Here is an 18,853-nt window from a genome sequence, read left to right as displayed (position 1 = left end):
GAAATGGGCAATGTGCTTTGGGTAGGAGACCTACAATTTACCCAAAGAAACCACGGCACAAAAGTGACCCACATAGGAGGGACCAATGGCTGTAAATACTTGGTGGCAAAAACTGATGTCATACCGTCTGTAAAGGAGACACACACCCAAATAAAATTTGCCAAAATAGCATGAAAAAAATTCAGCAGACATCCAGTGCCATTCTGTTACTGAAATATGTATATCCCAAAGCCAGGGACCTCTCTGGAACACTGTCTTTATTTCCACGTTTCATGGAAGATGTTTGAGTGCACTCACGTGTGTCTCAACAAACCTCCAGTCCCTGCTCTAAACCCTGTGACTCCTCAGCAAAACCCAAAAACAAGTATCAGTTTTCCTTCCAAATGGGAAATTTCCTGACCTAGCGAAACCAGCATCAAATCCACTTATTATGAGATAGCTGATTACAGGCAAAGCCCTCTAGTCCAGGATGACTCCCCTCCTGCAGGAGCGGGAAGGATGGGCATAGCACTGGCCTTCCAGACCACATCTCCAGGCAGTTTGAAACCATGGCTGCTCAGGTGAGCCATGATAAAAATCAAAACCAAGTATCTCTGAAAAGTGTGCATGTCAAGACCCAGACCTCGGACCAGACTCAGCAGAAATGGATGTTGCAAGGTTTGTTCAGAGACCTCCTCTCCATACCCCCTCTCCCCGGGACCTCCCTCCTTGCACTAGCGGTCCAGGGCCAATGGACCGCTCCCTTACCTCTAGCCCAGTGCATTTTCAGGACCAGCTCCCAGACTGTACCAGACCCTGAAATGTATTCGCTGAATGCACTATTTCTTGAAATGATCATAAATCACCTGATTATAGCAACAATTGTTTTAAAAGTGTTCTCTCTCTCTCAGGAATCATGCCATGAGTTTGAGCAAGCAGCTTTGCTTCTCTCTACTGCAATTCTATCATTTGCAAAATGTTAACAATTACTGTGTTCACCCATAGCATTGTTGTAAAAAGCCTTAAGACCCACTTCATGTAGCCTGCCCGGAGCACAGACCCTGTCACATGGTAAATGCCCACTGAAGGTGAGTTATCTGTAGCTATTATTACCTGCCCCTCCAGCGAACAAAAGGAGTCGATCAGGTCTCATCGTATCACCATGAAAGGATGTCCATGTAGACTGTGCAGTGGGAGTAGGGGAACTCAATGTTTATCAGGTACTATTTTGTTTTTTACAAAGTGTACATATGTATTTGTAGGTACACTGGAAAAGATCTGGAAGGAAATACACCCAGTGTTAATAGTGACTACCCCAAAGACACATTCATCCAAACACACAACAGAAAAACACTCACTATCTTTCTGTCTTCCATATCATTTGAACTATTTTCAATAAGCATCTATGGCTTTTGTAAAGTTTTTGAAAGCAATTTATTGCATTTTTTTCTGGAGAAACAAGCAGGAGCACGAAAAAGGTGGAAACAGAAGGTAAAATGGAATGGGACTCAATGGAATTGAGTCCCAGCCAGGCTCAGCAGGCACACGAACCACACACCTCTCACTACAACTCAACACCAGCTCTCTCTTCTCTTGGTCCAATGGCCCAAGACTTAGAGATAAAATGTTTATTGTGATCACATCAATCACACCAAGGAACTTGGAACCACCCTTTCAAACTCCTCTCGTTGTGTGTACCTGCCCAGGGCTGTTAGCTTTCCTCCTGTGTCTTTGGCTGGCCTGTAATCCCCTAGCAGTGGAAATGCATCCTGACACTTAGCCATCATCCCCACAACACTCAGCACCGCATAGAGACCAGGGCAGTGATGCCCACTCGGACTGCGATTCACTTATAAAGCAAAGGACCAGGGGCCAGATGCGACTTGTCTTTGGTAACTCACCAGCTGTTGCTTGAACCAGAACAAAGCCAGGTCTCCTGATGCCCAGAAAAGAGCTAGTGCCTGTACCGCTAGAAAAGTGGTGAAAATGTTTTGCTTGCTGTGAAAAGACGCACTACTGGAGAAGATGGGTGCAACTTCTCATGGAGCCACTCAGCCCAGATCACCAGGAAACAGGGCTGCCGGATGACACACTAAGCCCAGATCACCAGGAAACAGGACTGCCATATGAGACACTAAGCCCATCCACTGGAAAGGAAATCTGGCTGGGCAGTAGAAGGAAATTCACACAGGTTACCCCAGCCCAACGGCAGGAACAACATGAAGAAAACAAAAAATAACTGACTGGAAAGCCATAGCCTGGCTAGCAAATTCAAAACAGAGCCACAATCCTAGCAGCACATATCACTGCAACACAGAGCTTCAGTCAGTGTGCTCACACTTTAAGTAGAAAGGTAAAATGTCCATGTTTTTGGAACAAAGGGCTATTTTTATGTGTGTGTGTGATGTCAGAACAAACTGTTGGCAAGGAAATAGAAATAGGCGCCCTTACACATTGACAGTGAGATAACAGTATGGCCCTAACAGAAGGGAATCGAGCAACACCCATCAACATTTAAAATGTGCAGAACCCTGAATCCCACAATTCCATTTCTAGCAATGCATCCTATGAACATATTGATGCAAATATGGAAGAATTACGTACAACTCAGCATTGATTAATCCAAACGGTTGGGAATAACCTAAATATTTACCAGTGGGGAACTGATGGAGAACACTGTTTATCTTATGCCAACATCTGTGTTTTAAAAAGAAGATACATAGGCTGGGTGCAGTCGCTCACACATGTAATCCCAGCACCTTGAGAGGCTGAGGCAGGTGGATCAAGAAGCCAAGATATCCAGACCATCCTGGCCAACACGGTGAAACCCCGTCTCTACTAAAAATACAAAAATAATCTGGGCATAGTGGCGCGCGCCTGTAGTCCCAGCCACTCAGGAGGTTGAGGCAGGAGAATCGCTTGAACCCAGGAGATGGAGGTTGCAGTGAGCTGAGATCACGCCAGCCTGGTGACAGAGCAAGACTCCATCTTGGAAAAACAAACAAGCAAACAAACAAACAAAACTGGCAACAGTGGTCACAGAGCAGTGATGGGAGTAGGACTGCCTTTCACTCTCCAGGACCTTTTGAATGTCGCTCATATTACATACTCAAAATATATGACTACAGTAAATATTTTCAGAGTAACTATGAAAAACTGGGGAAATAATAATATCTAACACACAGGACTGCTGCATAATTAAAGGATGAAAAACATTAATCACTATCAGAGTTCAAAGGAAGAAAGATTAATTCTAGCTTGGATGTCAGAGCGGGGATCATGTAAAGGAAGTGAGTATTTCAAGTCTTGAAGGATGGAGAAGATTTAAAGAGGCAGAAGTGTGGAGATGATGTCCCAGATGGAGATAAGAACATAGGCGAAGACGATGTCCCAGACGGAAATAAGAACACAGGTGAAGACGATGTCCCAGATGGAGATAAGTACATAGGCAAAGACGATGTCCCAGACGGAAATAAGAACACAGGTGAAGACGATGTCCCAGATGGAGATAAGTACATAGGCAAAGACGATGTCCCAGACGGAAATAAGAACACAGGTGAAGACGATGTCCCAGATGGAGATAAGAACATAGGCAAAGAAGATGAAGAGATGAGAAGGTATAAATTCTAAATGCAGCTCTCAGGCTGGGCTTCAGAACAGCGCTTAGGCAACAAGTTGGAATGCAAGGCTGATGGCGGGAATGGAAACACTGCAACCCAACTTGCATATCACGCCCAGATCATGAGCCTTGAATGCCAAGCCAGGGAACCCGTCCTTGATCTTAACAACAAAAAATCACTGGGCTGGGCGTGTGGCTCACGCCTGTAATCCAGTGCTTTGAGAGGCTGAGGTGAGAGGACTGCTTGAGGCCAGGAGTTTGAAACCACTCTGGACAACACAGCAAGACTCTGACCTTACAAAAAATTTAAAAATTAGCTAGGCAGTGCTGGGATTACAGGTGTGAGCCACCACACCCGGCCTGGTTTCTCTACTTCTAAGGGCACTAATCCTGTCAGACCAGGGCCCACGCTCATGACCTCATCTAACCCTAATCACCTCTCAAAGGTCCTATCCCCTAATACCATCACACTGGCAGTTAGGGTTCCAGTACAAGAATCTGGAGGGGACATTAACATTCAGTTTATAACAATGTCTTTTCAATCCTGTTGAAAAAAACAACCAAATGAGTAGGCAAAGAAGTACCTTATATGTAAACAAGTCAGAACTTTTCATATTTCTGCGAACACATTAAGGTCAATTTAAAATGTCTGATAACAAGAGTCAGAAGCAGAGATAAATGAAAGTTAGTTACTCTGCATTTTAGGCCCACCTTGAGTTGTCTTCCAATGACATTGTGGCACAAAGAACACTGCTTTCTATTCCTGGTTTTGCCACCAAAGAAGCTGGAACATTTCCCTGTATTTCTGTTTATCTTGAAAATCACTGGGCTGACCTAGCAGACCTCCAAGGTCCCTTCCATTCACAAATTCCACAAATAACTTCCTACCAACAGAGGCTACACAAATAAACTACACTGACGAAGGGGAAAGCTAACACTAGCAAACAATGAGATGCACACAAGACAAGACGTATAGAGAAGTGGATCAACCACAAACTGGTGGACGATGAGCCGGCGGGGGATAAAAACACATTCCCTAACGATGGACAGACAGGAAATGGCGCTGAGGTAGTATTGTTGAAGATTTCCTATTTTACAACTTCAAGATAAATGGCCCAATTGTTTATATTCATTCTGATTAAATGTGAACGTGAAAACTTCCTCCAGGGGACACAGACATCTAAAAAGTTCCCAATGTATCCAATTTGTCATTTGATATTTTTACTGACAAGAAAAATGAGGGACTGAATATACAAACAGAACATGCCTGATCATATGTATAAAGACAGAACTCAGACCACAACCTGTAGCTGCCCACCCAGGAAACCAATCCCCTATCTACAGTAAACAGCTAGGAGGCCAGCCAGGCTAGCACATGAGACAGGAAGCCAGACTGCTCTCTCTCCACAACCCAGAAACTAAACCACGATTCTGTCCGTGGCCAGGACTTGACTCAAAACTGACAGCCACCCTAATTTTGGCCCCTATTTCCATTTAGGATAATTCAAAGAAAGCCAAATACACCCCTAACGAATCACATAGGACACCCCACTTCTGCACAGCCGCCTCCAGCCCCCACAACAGCCTCCACTGAGAGCCATTCTTTTCCATCCTGAAGCTTCCCCACTCCTCATCTGCCACTCACTTGCATGTCAGTCTCTGCCACACGCAAGTGATGGTGCCGACTCCCTTGCCACAGCAGCTCTGAGAAAGTCATCTCTGCCTGTCTCATGTGGGCGGCCTTCCTTTATTTCCCCCAAAGAATAAGTCTTAAATGAGGGGCTTCTCTCTCTATGGCCCAGCTACACAATTCAGAAGCCCAGCATGGCAATTCCAAGCCTGGAAAGACCATACACCCCTCAGGTCTTCTTTCCACAAAACACAACTTCCTTGAGTTCTTCAGTCACTCCCCACTAACCGGGGAAGGAACCATGTGTTATGGAAAGATCAAGGGCTTTGAAGTCAAACTTCTGAGTTCATCAAGTACTTCATCTTTCCACTTAAATTACATGGCCCTGCCCAGGCGTGGTGGCTCACACCTGTAATCCCAGCACTTTGGGAGGCCGAGTTGGGCGGATCACCCAAGGTTGGGAGTTCAAGACCAGCCTAACCAACATGGAAAAACCCCGTCCCTACTAAAAATATGAAATCAGCCTGGTGTGGTGGCTCATGCCTGTCATCCCAGCTACTCGGGAGGCTGAGGCAGGAGAATCACTTGAACTTGGGAAGCAGAGGTTGTGGTGAGCCAAGATCACGCCATTGCACTCCAGCCTAGACAAGAAGAGCAAAACTCTGTCTCAAAAAAAAAAAAAAAAAAAAAAAAAACAAATGACGTGACCTTGAACAATTTTCTTAACTTCTCTAAGCTTCTATCTTCATCTTCAATAAAATAATTTTACCTCTAAGATTGCATTAAATGGAATCCCACATGTAAAACAGCTGACAAATATTAGGGACCCAACAGCTGTGTGCTCCTACTGCTGCCCCACTTTACCCCAAGGGAGAAGTGCAAGATGTCCAGAAAAAGCCTGTTGATCCCTACACCTCAGCATCCTGTGTTCACACAAGGCGCAGTGGCATCCAGACTTACCTGGGTCACCCAAAGACAAGCCATGTTTTGATTTGTCAACTTAGGTACACATGGCTTCTAATGTTCACCATATATGATCCATAATTTAGAAGAGATTTTCCTACACTACCCCGCGGTTCTATTTTAGCAGACTTAGATGTGCCATAATAGCTCACTCTCTTAAGCCCTCTTCAGTATCAAAAACAAAACTTTAATCTGTAACACAGTTATCAGCCGTGAAAGTGGAAAAGGTACCTATGAGTCAAAATGACCCTCTGCCCCGCTCCACCCCACCCTACAAAAAGCTGTTCAGGAGTATTTGGGCTGCTTATGAGAATGCTGTCTGTATTCCCAGGAACAGACAAACGCCTACCCTGGTTAGAAGCTGCACTGCTCAGCCTCCAGGGTAGAAAGCTCCCCACACCCTCTACCCAAGGAGAAGAGAAGCAAATGGGGTGGCCAGGCTCCAGGACGTGGACTGTTTAGTGTGGTTTCTGCAGTCCAGGTCACCGCCATGGGTGAAGCTTTTCCTTCCTTCTTTTCCAACCAAGTGGCCAAGGTCCTACGGCTGCTGTAGGGCCTCTTCCCCAGGATGAGACAGCCCAGCCATTCCCCTTCCCTCTTTTTTTTTTTTTTTTTTTTTTTTTGAGATGGAGTCTCACTCTGTCACCCAATCTGCACTGCAGTGGTGCAATCTTAGCTCACTGCCACCTCTGCCTCCCGGGTTCAAACAATTCTGCCTCAGCCTCCCTGGTAGCTGGAGTTACAGGCGCCCAGCACCACGCCCAGTTAATTTTTATATTTTTAGTACAGATGGAGTTTCAACTTGTTGGCCAGGCTGCTCTCGAACTCCCGACCTCAGGTGATCCACCTGCCTCGGCCTCCCAAAGTGCTGGGATTACAGGCATGAGCCACCGCATCTGGCCGAGTCAGCCCAGAAATCTTGACTTTTTGTTCTGGCAAAATTACTCTCTTCCACGTCTGCCTTCCAAGTAGCTAAATCAGAGATCTGGCCTTGGGGCAGGCTTGAAGAACCCCTGTTTTTTGGTCCTCAAGAGCTCCTACCAGGGTCTGGGACAATTCCAAGACTTGTGTTCTTAAAGAGGAAAGAAACCTCACATACACGGCTCTCGCAGAGCTCAGGCAGAGCTCAGGCAAGGCTTGGGAGGTGGCCCTAAGGTTTGGGTGTGCCATCTATGATCACAGCTAAGAGATCTGAAGCCAGCTGTCTGGGTTCCAACCTCAATTCCAACAGCACTGGCTGTGTGATGTTAGACAACGTCCCCAGCCTCTCTGTGGTTCAGTTTCCTCACTGTAAAAGGGACGCAACAATAGAGCTTCTCTAAAAATTAAGTGAATTGGTGCATATAAGGTATTCAGAACAATGCTTGGCACATGGGGGAGTTCAATAGACACGTAATGAACAGAGTAACTTAGCAATTAGTAAATATACTCATCCAGGACAGGCGCGGTGGCTCACGCCTGTAATTCCAAAACTTTGGGAGGCTGAGGCGAGAGGATCACTTGAGCCCAGGAGTTTGAGACTAGCATGGGCAACACAGCAATATTCCATCTCTAAAAATGTGTTTCTGTAACATATATGTCTATATAGACTCATATATTCACAGTGTATTTATAATACACAAAATAGCGGAATACAGACTTAACTATTCACAATGGTTACTTCTAGAGAAGGGGAAATGCAAATTTCAGCTTTTTATGCTACACATATATTCTTGTATCATCTGAAATATTTAAGCAAATTGTATGTATAAATTTGCCCCAAAACACATAGCAGAACAATGTAGTTTTGACTCAAAAATCTTCAAATCATGATGGAATTGTCCTGTGAAAGTAAAGTTATAGAGATGAAAAGTCTCCCTCCAGCCTAAATGCTCTTTCATATGACCTATATTACACACACCAATGCAGACGCCCCAATCCTTTCCCCACGGTCATAAGAATTTTTCAGTGAACTGTATTCCCCTTTACAAACTAGATGATAGTTAGAGTTACCAGGCAAGAACGTGGATCCAGTTCTGCTTTTTCAAAGCCCAATGTTCCTCACATAATAGCAATGCATTCTTCAACCGGTCAACTGCCCCCAACACCTGAGCTCTCTGTTGTACACAACTCAGCGAGGCCTGGGAGAAAGCAGGTGCAAATTTCACTTACTCAGTAACAACACATCCCACCTGATTCCTCTGCTGGGCTAGTTCTCAAGTCATCTTTTTCTAAGCTTTCATTCGGCTCTACCACATGTACCTAGGCTGGGTAAAATACTTTACCAGGTTTTTTTTTTTTTGAGATGGAGTTTCACTCTCTAGCCCAGGCTGGAGTGCAGTGACACCATCTCGGCTCACTGTAACCTCCACCTCCCGGGTTCAAACGATTCTCCTGCTTCAGCCTCTCAAGTAGCTGGGACTACAGGCACACCCAGGACTACCACCACACCCAGCTAATTTTTGTATTTTTAGCAAAGATGGGGTTTCACCATATTGGCCAGGCTGGTCTCAAACTCCTGACCTCATGATCCGTCCGCCTTGGCCTCCCAAAGTGCTGGGAATACAGGCGTAAGTCACCGCACCTGGCCTACTTTACCAGTTTTATTCCTGAATTAAACCTGTTATTACTATCAATAACGTCAATCAGTGCCATTTCATTCACCGTATGACACACACACACAAAGCACTCCATACTCGCTCCACCTATCTGCTTTTCTGCAATGGCCACAGTGTTCCCCATCTTACATGAGAGGCACACACAAAGACAATGACTTCTCCAAGGTTTTGTAATTCACAATCAGTGGCAGAACCAACATGACCAACCACGTCTGGCCAAGGCCTGTGTTTCAGCCACACCATCTGGTTGCTGCCCCAAGGCTCAATGGGCAAGTAACAGATCACTCCGATTGCAGAGGCTTCAGAAATGCCTTCCACCATGGTACAATGGACGCTTCGCTCTCAGAAGGGGAGGCAGGGGTGGAATCAGCACACAGTTCTGCTAGGTTTCTCATGCAGGGCACAGACTATGTGTATTTTGTGCCTTGCTTTGCAGTTGAAATGTCTCCTGCCCCCTGTACAACAGCTTTCTTTGTCCTCTCCACATAAAAGTACAACTGAGGTCCTCAGGGGAAGGCAGTGATCACTGCCCTGTGCCACACCTGACTGATGTCCAAACAAGTGGACACACAGGCTCTTCTCTTATGGCCCAGGCTGCCCCCATCTGCTAAGCATCAACAACTACACATAGGATTTGCAGAACATGAATGACATGGAGGTGACTGCTTTATCTCTGTTGAAAACTTACTGCACTCTCTTAAAAAAGGGAATTCAGGAAAAACTGAACATTTGAGGCTGGCTGGCTGTAATCTTCAGCTGCTGAGAAAGCCTCAGCTGCTCGGTTCCACTGTGGAAATCCAACTCCTCCCTCAAAGTCCAACTCAAGTACACCTCCTCTGCGGTGACTGCCCCTTCCTCCCTTTCACAAGCATGTGTTCTCTCTGCAGTCCCAGAGCATTCTATCGCCACCTCTGGAGCCACACTGTCCCAGCCTACAGCCAGCTCAGCGCACAGCTGCCTCTCCCTTTGTGTACCTGCAGGCCCCACCTGGGCTGGAAGGCTGCCTCCTTCTCCTCCGCACAGAGGCGGCACTCAGGAACTACTGAATGAGGGAGGGAGTGGATGAGCAAGATCAGCCAAGGGCTACAGGGAGTGACCTGCAGCTCCCAGCAGGAACAGCCCCTGCCCTGCCAATCCGGAGGTGCTGGCTCTGTTCTCAGCAGGGCCGCTAAAAGCTCCCTTATAACAGCTCTAGGACACGACGGTCAACTTGGTGTCAGGCCCTAGAGACACCGAAACTCCTAACAAATAAAGAGGCCGCGTATGCAGCATGCTCGTTAAAAGCACAGGCTTCGGAGTCAGAGCTTGAATTCCGCTTATTATGTGACCTTGAGCAAGTTACTCAATGCATCAGTCTCATTTTGTCACCGGCAAAATGAGGACATTATCTGCCACACAGTGTTGCTGAAAAAGTAAGAGAGGTGACAGACGCAAAGTGCTTGGCACTTACTTACTCTTATTGGTTTATTACAAAGAAGAGAACACGGGAACAGCCAAATGCAAGAGAGGCACAGGGCACACCACGGGGCAGAGAGGTCGAGGCTCCCATGCCTGGAAGTGCCACCTCCCCAGCACCAAATGAGTTCACCAAACCAGAAGCTCCCCAAACCCAGTATTTAGAGGGTTTTATGGAGTTTTAATAACATCAACATGATTAAGTCACTGGCTACCCGTGACTAGCTCAATCTCCAGCCTGTCTCATCTCCCCTCCCAGAGGTAGGTGTGGGGCTGACATGTCCAACTCTATAATCATGACTCATCTTTCTGGCAACCAGCCCTGATCCTGAACCTGTCTAGGGGCCGAAGCCCCCTGTCATCTCATTATCATACAAAAGACACTCCTATCGCCCCAGAGATTCCCAAAGTCTTAGAAGCTCTTGTGTCAGGTATTGAAACCTAAGACCAAATATTATAACCAATGATGTTCCTATCACTCAGGAAATTACAAGGGTTTTAGAAGCTGTGGGCCAAAAACCAGGAAGAATACTAAATATATACACTATTATACTATGTATCCCACTATCACAATAATTTTTTTTGAGACAGAGTCTACCTCTGTTGCCCAGGTTGGAGTGCAGTGGTGCAATCTCAGCTTATGGTGCGATCTCAGCTCACTGCAACCTCCACCTCTCAGGTTCAAGCAATTCTTGTGCCTTATCCTCCTGAGTAGCTGGAACTACAGGTGTGCAACACTACAACTGACTAATTTTTGTATTTTTTAGTAGAGACGGGGTTTCACTGTGTTGGCCAGGCTGGCCTTCAACTCCTGGCCTCAAGTGATCTGCCCACCTCGGCCTCCCAAAAATCTGGGATAAGTCACGAGCCACCGTGCCTGGCCTCACTAGCACAATAATTATACTGAGAGGATGGGGGAGAAAAACGTGGGCAACAGGAGGAGCGGGGAAGGTAAGCAGCCTGAATCCTTGTCTTCCATAGTAGGACACCTCCCTGTCTTTCACACAATCTAGAAGAACGAGCTAAAACATAAACACAGTAACCTCCAAGGAGCAGGGATCAGAGTGGAGAAGGGTAAGGTGGGGGATTGCTGGGTTTTGTCCTAAGCCTTGTTAATTTCTGACTCTTAGAACTGTAGGCCTGTACAACTTTGCTAAAAATGAGTATTTACCTGTAATCCCAGCACTTTGGGAAGCCAACGTGGGCGGATCACGAGGTCAGGAGATCGAGACCATCCTGGCTAACACGGTGAAACCCCGTCTCTACTAAAAATACAAAATACTAGCCAGGCGTGCTGGCAGGCGCCTGTAGTCCCAGCTACTCAGGAGGTTGAGGCAGGAGAATGGTGTGAACCCAGGAGGCGGAGCTTGCAGTGAGCTGAGACTATGCCACTGCACTCCAGCCTGGGCGACAGAGCGAGACTCCATCTCAAAAAAAAAAAAAAAGAGTATTTAGTTTTTAAACAAAATCTGATATTTGACCAACAACAATAGTATATTAAGTGATATGGTTTTTTGTTTTTGTTTGAGAGAGGGTCTTGCTCTGTTGCCTGGGCTGGAGTGCGGTGGTATAATTCTAACTTACTACAGCCTCAAATTATTGGGATCAGGTGATCAACCTCTCGAGCAGCTAGAACCACAGGTGTGCACCACCATGCCCAGCATTCTTTCTCTCTTTTTTTTTTTTTTTTTGGTAGAGGTGGAGGTCTTGCTATGTTGCTGGTCTTAAATTGCTGACCTCAGTGGATCCTACTGCCTCAGCCTCCCTAAGTTCTGGGATTACAGGTGTGAGCCACCACACCAGGCCAAAGTGGTGTATAATAAAATTTTTTGGAATCCAACCACTTTGAAAAAGTATGGAGAGCTATAAATCATCTCCCCATAAACACACATGGATGCAGATACACAAAATTGTTGCACAGGATTTTGGGGACTTCATAAAGTCCTGAAAGCCAGGTTAAAAACCTTAGGACTATACATTCTGGTTTCTTTTTTTTTCTTTTTTTTTTTTTTTTGAGACAGTCTTGCTTTGTCATTCAGGCTGGAGTGCAGTGGCGTGATCTCCGCTCACTGCAAGGTCTGCCTCCCAGGTTCACGCCATTCTCCTGCCTCAGCCTCCCGAGTACCTGGGACTACAGGCGCCCGCCACCATGCCCGGCTAATTTTTTGTATTTTTAGTAGAGGCAGGGTTTCACCATAGCCAGGATGGTCTCAATCTCCTGACCTCGTGATCCACCCTCCTCGGTCTCCCAAAGTCTGGGATTACAGGCGTGAACCACCGCGCCCGGCCCTAGATTCTGGTTTATTAAAGGAAATGCATTTCAAGTCAGAGTTTGTCATTTATTGCACAGGAAAATAAAAACTTAGTTAAGAAAATCAAAAACACCCACATGATAAAATGAGGTCCTACTTGGTTTTAAACTACTTGGTGACCACCATCAGTTGTTTGCTTGACCACAGGATGCACCTAATTCCTAACTATGAATAAAGGTACAAACATTGTTTATTGGGCTTTTGGCTTCAGCCTTGAAACAATCAGATTCTCTCAAACTCAGGAATGTGAATCGCTGTTGGGTTGATGCAGCTGTTTCCATTCTAGAAATGGACCTGGAATCATGTACTTTTCGCCCATGAAGAGTCCTTTGTGCAAAACTTGAAAAGGGAAGGTCCCAAATTCCCCATATGGTATTTCTTCCAGTAGAGGAATTACTCTAATGACTTCTTAGCAAAACTTACATGATCAGGGCAGGCCATCAAAATACTCCAGAAAACAAAGTTTAGCTCCATTTCTGATGGACCTGTCTCCACTGCTATCAGTCTCACCAACAGCCTCACATCAAGTCAGAGGAACGGTTTTTTCATTTAAGAAGGATCTTCATGGCTGGGTGTGGTCGCTCACGCCTGTAATCCCAGCACTTTGGGAGGCCAAGTTGGGTGGATCACGAGGTCAGGATTTTGTGACCAGCCTGGCCAACATACTGAAACCCCGTCTGTACTAAAAATACAAAAATTAGCCAGGCTTGGTGGCACGTGCCTGTGGTCCCAGCTACTTAGGAGGCTGAGGCAGGAGAACTGCTTGAACCTGGGAGGTGGAAGTTGTGGTGAGCCAAGACTGCACCACTGCACTTCAGCCCGGGCAAGAGAATGAGACTCCGTCTCAAAAGAAAAAAAAAAAAAAAAAAAAAAGGGACCTTCATGTTCCTGCCAACTTGCAAAAAAATTAAATAAATAAATAAATAAATAATTGATATCTGTTAACCAGAGGTGACAAAAAGCACCTCCCAGGCTGCTGTAGTAAGTGGATCCGTAACTGTGGTGGGAGATTCCAACCCCCGAGACCTGTGACTATGTCGTGCAGCAAAAGGGCTTGGCCACAGGCCTTAGGAAGAGTATCCTGGGCTATCCAGGGAGGTCCAATCTAATCCCATGAGCCTCTAAGAGCATAGAACTGGCCAGGCGCGGTGGCTCACACCCGTAATCTCCACACTTTGGAAGGCTAAGGCAGGCAGATCACGAGATCAAGAGATGGAGACCATCCTGGCTAAAATGGTGAAACCCATCTCTACTAAAAATACAAAAATTAGTTGGGTGTCATCGCGGGCAACTGTAGTCCCAGCTACTCAGGAGGCTGAAGCAGGGGAATCACTTGAACCCAGGAGGTAGAGGTTGCAGTGAGCTGAGATCATGCTACTGCACTCCAGCCTGGGCAACAGTGCGAGATTCCATCTCAAAAAAATATTTTAAAATAGGGAATAGAACTTTCTCCGAGTGCAAGAAGAGAAATGCACAAAGGGGAACGGGAGAGCCTGACCAGGTCCCTGGCCTACCTAGTCCTGAGCTGATGGGACCACGTACAAAGACCAGATAGAGGCCTCAGGAGCTGAGGGCAGCTCCCAACAGATGGAGAGCAAGGGAACAGACACCTCAGTCCTGCAACCACAAGGAACTATATTTGGCCAAAAGCACTTGGAAACAATTCTCCAGTGAGGAATGCAGCCCAGCCCACATGGTGATTTTTGCCCAGTCACATCCACGTCAGTCTTCTGCCCCATAGAACTGTGAGATGATACAATTTCAATTGTTTTAAGCCACTAAATTTGTGGAAATGTGGTAAAGCAGCAACAGAAATGAATACAGTGATTCACGTGGAAACCCCTAGAAGAGTTCCTGGCACAGTGTTGACACCTGACAAGCGTTTCCTGATTTCCTTACATCGCAAGGCAGGGCTGGCCACACTCCATCCAAAACAATAAATGATAGACTTGTTCTGACAAAACAGATTCAGTGAATTATAAATGGCCCAGAACACCTACAAATTTTAGGTTTCAGGTAAGTGATTGCCTTTCTTTTCACTTAGAAGCCTCCCAATGCTCATCTTACTGATAAACTCTAAGTACCAGGCAGGAGACTAAACACCAGACAAACCCAGCCCCAGATGCCCCAAGGGAGCCCATCCCAGCACTCACTCTCCGCTGCACTGAAATGATGTCCAGGTCAGTTTATCCCACTAGACCAAGAACTCCAGCTCTCCACGTGTGAGTCACCAGTGCTGCCTCTGCATCTCTGCTTCTAGGATGGTGCTTCTGCACTTCACAGGAAATCTGTATCAATGTTTGTCAACACTATATATGACAGTGTCACTTAATATCTGCACAGAAAACATAAATTCTTTGAGGACCAGGGCTGGGTTTATTAGCCTTTGTAATCCCACTGCCACTGTCTGAGACATCAGAGGCACTCGGTAGAAGTTGGTGAAGAGAAAGAAAAGGCAGAGGAGAGACAGGAAAGCAGGACCAACACCGCAGACACAGATTCTGAGGTGGCCGGAGGAGAGGCAGGGCAGAGAAACTTCCTGGATGCTGGAATGGGGTTCACTGTGATATCTGCTGCTGGATTTCAAATGTCAAAGGTGACGCTTTGCTGACCTTGACCTCTGACTGCCCTTTAGCTTTCCCAACCTCAACACAGGGCACTTAGAAACTGCAATGTCAAGAAATTATGCTTCATTAAAGCATGGGAATGTTATTTACATGGACGTTCATTACTGAATTTTTTACATGGGAATGTAAATAATTGAAGAGATTGTTAAAGATTAAATCATGCACATTCAATAACTTTGTAAAATATTAATGATAACTGAAACACAAATTTTGATGTTCCCCAAAAATGCTAAAATATAAAAAAATACTGGCCAATTAAAGATAGAAAACAATCCTAATGCAGCTCCCCAACAGACACATTAAAACTTCTCTATACATTAAATATTTCGGATTTCAAAGGAAAACCCAGATTCATTCCATTCTTAATATGGCGTTAAAAAAAAAAATCTTAGGTAATACAATATTTCATTTAAAATTTACAAAATTCCATTACATTCATTATTTCATTTGATCCTCAAAACAATCTCCTGAGTTAGGCAGAACAGGTATTATTAACAACTAACTCCATTTTACAGGTAAGGGAACTGAAGTTCAGCAAGTACTTGGGCTTAACAAAAGCTTTAATAGGGCCACATATCAAAACCAAATCCTCTGCTCAAAAGAACTAGAATAAGTTATCTTTTACATATTATTCATACTTATATCCTGTCAATATCCAAAAATGTTTTGAGGTAGCCTGCAATAATAGACACCTATCCAATAAAAACATTAAAACGAAAAACAGGGGGAAAAAAAAACAGCAGGTGACATGGGAGACAGACGAAGGTAGATAGCAAAGACTGAGACTTATAATCTAAGAAAACTTCATCTCTGACCTTCCAGTTCCAGGGAGATAACGCTAAGGAAACAAGATGGTTTATAGACTCATAAACTGACAAAAGAGAGGTTGCATCAGTTCTTAACTCTGAAACACTCCTAGCAGCCACAGCAAATCTCTAGGACAACATACCAATGGCATCAAAGCAAGAGTATACTTCGGGATAGAGTGAATTAAGTTCCCTGTTTGGGACCCAGGCCAGGGCTAGAGAAAAGAACTCTGAAATGTAGAGCTCAAAAATACATCCTCTGTCGGCCAGGCGCAGTGGCTCACACCTGTAATCCCCAGCACTCTGGAAGGCCGAGGCGGGCAGATCACGAAGTCAGGAGATGGAGACCATCCTGCCTAGCACAGTGAAATCCTGTTTCTACTAAAAATACAAAAAATTAGCCGGGCATGGTGGCAGGCGCCTATAGTCCCAGCTGCTTGGGAGGCTGAGGTAGGAGAATGGAGTGAAGCCAGGAGGCGGAGCTTGCAGTGGGCCAAGATCCTGCCACTGCACTCCAGCATGGGCAACAGAGCAAAACTCCGTCACCAAAAAAAAAAAAAAAAAAAAAAAAAACATATATATATATATATATATACCCTCTGTCTTCTCCATACCCATGTGTCCCCTTCTGTGAGAGACTTCCTTACACCATTGCGGGGAAGAGAATTTTTCTCTGCTATATTTGCTTGAAAGAATTAAAGGTGTAGGGCAAAAATTCTTGGAAATTATGTAGTTTACGATCCTCAAAAGTGAGAAAAATGAAGCCCAGAAGAGAAGGCCTTCCAGGAAAATTCCAGAGCCAGAGGTAGACCCAGTACATTGTTTTTGTTTTTGTTTTGAGAGGAAGTCTCACTCTATGGCCCAGGCTGGAGTGCAGTGCAGCCATTTCACTCACTGCCACCTCCGCCTCCTGGGTTCAAGCTATTCTCCTGCCTCAGCCTCCTGAGGAGCTGCGATTACAGGCGCCCACCACCACACCCAACTAATTTTTGTATTTTTAGTAGAGACAGGGTTTCACCATGTTGGCCAGGTTGGTCTCCAACTCCTGACCTCAAGTGATCCGCCTGCCTAGACCTCCCAAAGTCCTCGGATTACAGGCGTGAGCCACCGTACCAGGCAGACCTGTTAAGTTTTAATCAAGTACTCTGAACTATGCAACAAACGCTAGGAAGTAATAGAAAAAAAATTAATCTAAAAACCCTCTGGAGAGTCAAGGAATTGCAGATTTAAAATAGCACGAATACTTGGATTCACGGTATTGAAAAAGGACCTCGCATTTACCCACGCGCGCGGGTCCACGCAGCCACCTATATAGGTGACAAAACACTCAGGAAGCCCTCATGCGGGGCCGGGAAAGAGCCCCCACGCAGAGTCACGGACTCCCTCGTCCGAAGGTCCGCGCAGTCCCCTCGGTGAGTCTAGGGAAGCAGTCTCGCTGCGAGGGAGGGCGAGGAGGGCGGCGGAGTCTCCCTCTCGCGGTGGCCCGGACCCCGCCCCACGAGTGGGCCCTCGCAGGGCCCCCTCTGCTGCACGCGGGGACCAGCCACGCTGCGGGGAACCGGGCAGAAGCCAGCGCCTGGGTCCATGCAGTCCCCTCCGCGGCAGACGCGGGGAGCCGGGGAGCAGTAGGGACCGGCCCTCACCCGCAGGGCGACCAGGACACCCCGCGGGCCCACGAGGTACCGCAGCAGGCGCTAAGCCCCCGGTGCCGCCCAAGGCCGAGACAAAGCCCTGGAGCAAGGACCCCGGATCCCAACCTCAGACCCTGCGGAGCCCAGCTCGGAGCCGCCAGGCGCGGGGCAGAGACCCCCGCCCGGTCCGGAGACCCCGTCGCCCGTCGCGCCCTCTCACCTCAGGCTGCCGCCTCGCAGCGCTCGCTCCTCGCCGCGGCGCCTGGGCCGACTGGAGCGCAGCTGAGCAGCCGACAGAGCCGCGGCAGCCTCAACAATGGAGCCCCGGGGCGGGGCCGCCGCCGCCGCTTCAGCCCGTGTTCCCCGCTCAGGATCCGGCTCGGATCAACGAGCTGCAGCTGGCGCGGGGTTGCGGCCGGGAAACACACCGCGCAGGTGCACACGGCCCAGCCCGCCGCCCGCAGCCCCGCCCCCAGCGGAGCCGGGCGCCCAGGGCCCGCCCCCCGGGCAATGGGGAGCGAGCTGCGCGGAGAGGGCGGGGCCTGGGGGAACAAAGGCAGGTTGGGCGGGGCGGCGCTGGGACTGGGCGTGCGGTGTCCCGCGGGAGGACCGGACCCAAGAGCTGGCCGGATCCTGGCCTCCTAGAAGACCCAGCTCAACGTCCACCTGCAGTCTGCCCTACAGGACGCGCTCATCTCAAGCCCAGAACTCAGGCTTTTAGGGCAGAGAGCGAGAGACAGGCTTGCTTTACAAAAAAGGAAACTGAGGTTCAAGGAATAGGATTGCCTGCTGCCCGAAGTCACGTAGTCCCATTCACTCGTTCACCTTGTCATTCAGCAAACATTTGGAAGCACGTATGGTGGGCGTTAGGAGTGAAGTAGGGCCAGGCGCGGTGGCTCGCTCCTGTAATCCCAGCAGTTTGTGGGACGGAGGCAGGTGGATCACTTGAGGCCAGGAGTTCGAAACCAGCCTGGCCAACAAGATGAAACCCCATCTCTGCTAAAAATAAAAAAACTTAGCCGATCGTGGTGACGCGTCCCTATGGTCCCAGTTACTGGGAAGACTGAGGCAGGAGAATCGTTTGAGCCCGGGAGGTGGAGGTTGCAGTGAGCTGAGATGGTGCCACTGCATGCGCTCCAGCCTGGGCGACAGAATGAGACTCTGTCTCCAAAAAAAAAAAAAAAAAAATTAATAGAGGGGAAGTAAAAACGAACTTAGGCCTTCCCTGAAGGAG

General features: G+C 47.2%; 1 protein-coding gene and 1 pseudogene across 2 annotated transcripts in view; one reads left to right on the top strand and one right to left on the bottom strand.

Annotated features, from left to right (window-relative positions):
* The window catches only part of LOC135971347 (SH3 domain and tetratricopeptide repeat-containing protein 1-like), a 42,609-nt gene extending 24,717 nt beyond the window's left edge, over positions 1–17,892 (bottom strand). Inside the window, exon 1 of one of the 2 annotated variants that reach the window (XR_010587512.2) lies at positions 14,709–14,845. The gene's annotated coding sequence lies outside the window, so the exon portion shown is untranslated. Of the gene's footprint in view, positions 1–14,708; positions 14,846–17,839 lie in introns of those variants that run through there. The other variant, XM_073993920.1, reaches the window with a different exon arrangement.
* On the top strand, positions 17,209–18,647 carry LOC135971346 (uncharacterized; annotated as a pseudogene).
* The last annotated feature ends 206 nt before the right edge of the window (positions 18,648–18,853 follow it).

This window comes from Macaca fascicularis, chromosome 6, assembly GCF_037993035.2.
Source record: "Macaca fascicularis isolate 582-1 chromosome 6, T2T-MFA8v1.1".
Lineage (NCBI taxonomy): Eukaryota > Metazoa > Chordata > Mammalia > Primates > Cercopithecidae > Macaca > Macaca fascicularis.
This window is presented reverse-complemented; position numbering and strand designations above follow the sequence as displayed.